Source organism: Callorhinus ursinus, unplaced genomic scaffold (genome assembly GCF_003265705.2).
Source record: "Callorhinus ursinus isolate GAN/ISIS: 27379988/994484 unplaced genomic scaffold, GSC_fseal_2.0 scaffold9, whole genome shotgun sequence".
In the NCBI taxonomy this organism is placed as follows: Eukaryota; Metazoa; Chordata; class Mammalia; order Carnivora; family Otariidae; genus Callorhinus; species Callorhinus ursinus.
Window position 1 is genome coordinate 9,972,818 of NW_027397071.1, and position 6,000 is coordinate 9,978,817.

A 6,000-nucleotide genomic window follows, 5' to 3' on the forward strand; every position below is an offset into this window, starting at 1 on the left:
TAGGCCTGCAGACTGAACCTTCCACTTGAAGGGGGTGTGCAGGATTCCAGGAGTCCTGGGAGTGGCCCAGGCATGGAGACTGGACCATGAAGAAGAGGAAGGCAGTGTTGGTGGAGGGTGCTCCTGAAGGAGTTGCCCTCTTTCATACCCCATCCAGGGACTCGTATCCAGGAACAACAGGGCCAACTGGATGCAGTGCTAGGGGCCTGGTCAGGCAGGATGAGGCAAGGCCTGGCCTGGGGAGGAGGCTGGGGCTTTAGTCTCAGCTCCCCACCTCGCCCTCTGGTTGTGTGATCTTGGTCAAATTCCGGTACCTCAGTTTCCCGTTTGGAAAATGTGGGGATTGAATAAGGTACATGGTTTCCAAAAGTCAATGTAGCAGGAGAATCTGTTTTTCGAATGAAATTTGAAGTAGAAAGCTGAAACAAAACACAGATAACAGTAGTGTTCCTGGGAAGAAGTGGAGGTCAGGGCCCTGCCCTGTCCCCACAACTTCACCAACCAGTACATCCCTGGGCCACCTTGTGAGGCTTATGCTCTGGAGGAACCCCATTTGAAAAGCACTGAAGCAGAGGCTCCCTCCAACACTGCGTTCTGGTCACAGTGAAGGAGCTGTGAATCCCGTCTCAGGGACCCCGGGCCCAGGGTCACAGTGTGACCACGCAGTGATACCTAGGATGAGATATCAGCTTTTCACTTTTTTCCCCAGGGGAAAGCAAAGGAGATGGGCCTTGGGGACAGCAAGAGGGATTAGGGTTAGCCTGCATTTCTGGCAATGGTGGTGGAAAGGATGGGGAGAAGCAAGTGAGAGGAGGACCCATGGCTCAGGAGAATGCTCTTGCCTTTATTAAAGATGAGCTTGCTTCCTCTGGGCAAGGCCAAGGGCAGCTCCAGAAGCAGAGGAGTGGCTTAAGCAGCCTCTGCAGGGCTCTGCCTCTGTGGACTTGCTTCGACTCTGGTTTGGGAGGATCTAGGGGCTGCGTGGGCATTTTGCTCTTCACCTAATAGCCATGTGGTGCGGAGAATGCTCGGAAATTATACCATCTGTTAATTATCCTTTGAATCAGGGTTGGGTAATGAGACTCTCATTTCTGCGGAAGGCCTAAGCCAGCACATGGGGAAACTGCAGATCTCCATTCATCTCTCTCCCTTTGTACCAAAATAAGCTTTCTGGGTGGGAGAGAGCCACAGTCTTGGCTCTGGATCATGTGTGGATCATGGTTCTGGAGCTTAGCGCTGAGGCAGGGGTTGCCATGGAAGGCGCAGGAACAGGAAGCCCCCCTTCTCGGTCCCCAGTGGCCTTTCTACCCAAGGGCAGACAAGTTGGGGATGCAAGGAACCCCCTCTTTTCATCTCCAAACATATTTGGCAAATAGTCCTTCCTCTTCTCCCTGCCCTGACCCCAGGGGCACAGGACAGAGCTGCCTGTCCATGCACTGCCCCCTCCTCAGCTGCTTCCACCTCCTAAAAGCTGGAAGGAAACTTCCAAGTCTTCTGTGCACCACAGTGTCTCAGTCTAGGGCTTGCCCTGGTGGTGTCCTTCTTGACCCCTAGAAGGGCCACCTACTTCCTGGAACTTTCCAGCTGTAAGGAACCTTCAGACCTCCCTCCTACGTGGGAGAAAATCAGGGTGCAGCAAGATCCTGGAGTCTGTTCAAAGGGAATTTACTGCTCTTCTAGGCCAAACCTCCTGCTTTACCATGGGGGCTGGGAAGGCAAAGTGACCTGCTGGGATAGCCCCAGGCTCTCCCCCAGCTCTACTGGGGCTTCCTCACCCAGGCTGCTTCCTGAGGGCCCCCCAGGCAGATGGAGAATATATTTTTGCATAAGGCCTGGCCCTGGCTCTCAGCTGAACAGGGTAGCATGGGTAAAGTGATCCAGGAGCAACTGAGACAGAAGAGGTTAAAGGAATTCAGAGGAGAGGGCAGTGAGAGTGGAGGAAATCCTCCAGGTCTTCCTGGAAGAGGTGGGACTTGGGTTGCATCTTGAATCAGAAACAGCATTCCTGGCAAGAGGAATTCATAAACACATTCATTTAACCTGCAGGGTAAGGGTCTTCCCCAAGGTTACGCAGCTCAGAAATGGCAGACCTGGGATTTGAACCCAGGCAATCTGGCTCCAGAGTCTCTGCTCTTAATGAATGAATGTGATGTGTCACCTTGGCTGAAGCCAAGATCAGGGTGGGTGTGTTGTGGCCCAGCACAGCGGAGGGGCAGACAAGGCCACAGTTGGGAAGAATCAGGTGACCCTTGTCATGGGCTTGTGGGCTGAAATTCTAGGACCAATGGCCTGCTTGAACAGGGCATGGTTGGAGGCTGTGGAAGGGAAGGGTCCCTGTGACCTTTGCTGGGCAGGCAGGGGGGTTTCTCTGGCTGGAGAGAGGGGTGGGGAGATCCTGATTCCCCTGGGGCCTGATCCTGTTTCTGGGCTCAGTGCTGCTTTATAAAGGGCCCAGAAATGGGAGGCAAGAGGTTGTCCCTGTGGAGCTTCAGACGCTGCCATTCTGGGACTATAGGGTGGGGTCGGAAGGAAGAGACTGTGAGCCAAAAGTTGGGGCAGGCCAAGACCTGAGTGTCTTCTGTCCACGCTTGCCTCGTGTGCCCAGTCTGCTTCCCTGCACTTTTCTCCACAGCTGTGCTCTCCTGAGTGTGGACACTGTCCTTTCCGGACCCCCCACTCTGTGCCTGGCACTGAGGGGCACTCGGTCAGAGTTTTGAGGATACTTGGATTCTTCCTGTGGTTGCTTCCCCTCCAAACCGGTCTCCACGCAGCAGCCCAAGTCATTGTTTTTAAATCAATGAACATTTTTTAGACTTAAAAAATCTCTCCCCATTTTTTTATTTTGGAAAATGGCAAGGATTCAGAAAAATTGCCAGAATGGTACAATGCATCCCCAGATACCCTCCACCCAGATTCACTAATTGTTGACACTATGTTTTCTTCTCACAATTTTTAGAGAACGAAGTGAAAGTGAGGTGCAAACATCATGGCGTGCAGCGTGCAGCTCCTGGTGTCAGAGCCCTCTCCCACACCCCCCACACGATGGGTGCCGCACCCTGGACACAAATGGTGATTCCTGGTATCATCGAATATCCGGTCTAATCCAAATTCCTTGCTGTCTCTCGGACATCTTTGATAGCTGCTTCTTTCAAACCAGAGGTTTATGCATTACCTTTGGTCATATGTCATTTTACTTTCCCTCCCTCCCTCCCTTCCTTCCTTCCTTCCTTCCTTGTGATAGTGACTGTTTAAGGAGTCCAGGCCAGTTTTCTTTTCTTCTTCTTTCTTTAGATTTTATTTATTTATTTAGAGAGAGATTGAGATCGTGTGAGCGAGCATGGGGGTAGGGGCAGAGGGAGAGGGAGAAGCAGACTCCCCTCTGAGCAGGGATCCCCAAACGGGGCTCGATCCCAGAACCCTGGGATCATGACCTGAGCCAAAGGCAGAACTGACTGAGCTACCCGGGCGCCCCTAGGACAGTTTACTTATTGGATGTGCCATATGCTGGATTTATCTGATGGAAAGACCCCTCATGGTGTCTTTCACAGAGTAATACTACAAAGTCTGAATCTGAGCATGTTGCTCCCTTCCTGAAAACCTTGCACTGGGGCTTTTTGGATGTACTTGAATAAAAGCCAACTTCCTCATATTGGTCCACAAAGCCCCGAGGGGCCCAGCCTCAGCCCCCTTCACTCTGTTCTGGGCACCCTGGCTTCCTTCCAGCTGTTGAATATGGTAGTCTTAAATATCCCCTTTTTGATGGCACATATTACAAGTTATAATTACATGAAGTATTTCGTTGTTACCTTATTTGGTTGACATCTGTCTTTGCCACTAGCAAGAAGCTCCAGAGGAGCAGAGAGAACACGTGTGTCTTGAATACTAGCACCTAGCAAGGTACCTGACACACAGTAGACACTCAGTAAATACTGGTTAAATGAGTGGATAGATGAATGGATGGATGGATGGCATAGAGAAGTAACCAGGTGTTTGTCCATTCCTGGAGCTACCATCTGGGAGGCCAGTTGGGTCTCTGGGCTCCTCGGCAGACAGCCCTGAATTCATTCACTTTAACCAGAAAACTGTATTCTCAATGCCAGGTGCAGCCAGGAGTTGTAGGCCTGATGTCCCAGCCAAGTTAGACAGACTTTCTTTGAGGCTCATCAAAAGATGGCACCGGATGCCTTAACCTAGCAATAGGTTCAACCCACAGTGCTACTTGATTTGCTGAGGGCAGCTCAGTAGGCCCAGCATTCCATACGACTGAGGTACAGTCCATCAAAGATCCAGCTGAGATCATTTTTGGCCCTGAGCACAGAGGGGAAGAGATGGAGCCTGGGGCTGAGCTATGAGCAGCATATCCCAAAGCAACATCTACAATAAGTTAATTGTTAAGTGTATCAGAGCAGGCCCAGGAGAGAGCCCTGCCTGGCCCTGGGCATGCTCCGGGCACCAAGCTACGCGTGAGAGGTACACAAATGAACAAGACTCCAGCTCTGGCCTCAAGGAGCAACCAGTCTAATGTGGACAGAGACAGATGCGGTGGTAGAGCTGTATTTGTTAGTATTTCTGTGTGGGGCTGGAGGAGTTAGGGAAGGCTTTGGAAAAGAGGTGGGGAAGGAGGAATTCACAGAGGGCAGGAGGAGAAGACATGCCCTCGAAGGGAACAGCATGGGCAAATACAGAGGAGTGCAAGGCGTGGTCAGTGCTGGGAGAGGTGCGTAGTTAGGTGGGGCTGGAGCTCAGAGCTCATGGTTAGGATAAGAAGAGAAGAGCCTGCTAATCTGAACTGTGGCCACATTGTGAAGAATGTGGGCCCTGGCTGAGAAGTCTGGGCTTTATTTGATTAGATGAGAGAACCATCTGAAGCATGTGGGCAGGGGAGGTCTGACCGACCGAGGCAGCCTCCTCCAGCATGGTGAATAGTCCCCCTGAAGGAGGGGCTGGGGGCGCAGACCAGCAGGAGGCGCTTGTAACAACAGTCCAGGTGGAGAGCCAGTGTGGCGGCTAAGGAACAGGTTGCTGACGGGGTAGATCTGAGTGACCACGGGACTCAGTGCGACTGTGTGAGGCAGGCCGCTGGGGATGAGGAGGAGGAGGTGGTCCAGTGGGAGTCCCAGGGGTTTGTTTTGGGTGCCTGAACACCCAGAGCGGGGAGAGAGCAGAGGCTCAGCTAGGGAGTTAGACTTTGAGATCCCGGTGGAGATGTGTTTGTTGTGGGGGAGGGGAGTGGAGCTGGAGATGCTTGGTGGGAGATGGCAGATTTGGGATGTGAACTAGGAGAGCATGCAGAGCAAGAGCAGAAGAGAGCCCAGGGGAGCCAGCCTTTAGGGGCAGGTACAATCTCCTGATTCTCCTTGCTCCTCTACCCTCCGCTCAACATCCCCTTGCTCTCTGCACTCCAGCTGCTCAGGCCTTCTTCCTGCTCCTTCATGTGGTTCCCTCTGTCTGGAACATTCCACCTTCTCTTCGAGGGGGTGAGGACTAGGAGGGCCGGGACTGTTGATGAGGTAGCAGAGCCTACAAGTGTCTGCTGCTTATTTATCTTTGAGGGAAAGGAACCAGATGGGATCTGAATTTGACAGCAGAGGCAGGGCGGCAGCAAGGCTGTTTTAAGATGGGGAAACTAAGCAGGTTGGTACTGAGGGGAATGGGGGAGGAGGGGAGAGACTGGAGAGGAGAGGGAGGTTCAGGAGAGAGCTAGCTGATGAGCAGGCACTCAGGGATACCAAATGGCCGTGGGGTCCAGGGAACAAGTAGACAAGGAGGAAGAGTAGAGAAAGAGAAAGAAAAGAGAGAAAGAGAGAAAAAAGAAAGAAAGAAAGAAAGAAAGAAAGAAAGAAAGAAAGAAAGAAAGAGAAAGAAAGAAAGAAAGAAAGAAAGAAAGAAAGAAAGAAAGAAAGAAAGAAAGAAAGAAAGAAAGAAAGAAAGAGAAAGAAAGAAAGAAAGAAAGAAAAAGAAAGAAAGAAAGAAAAAAGAAAGAAAGAAGAAAGAAAGAAA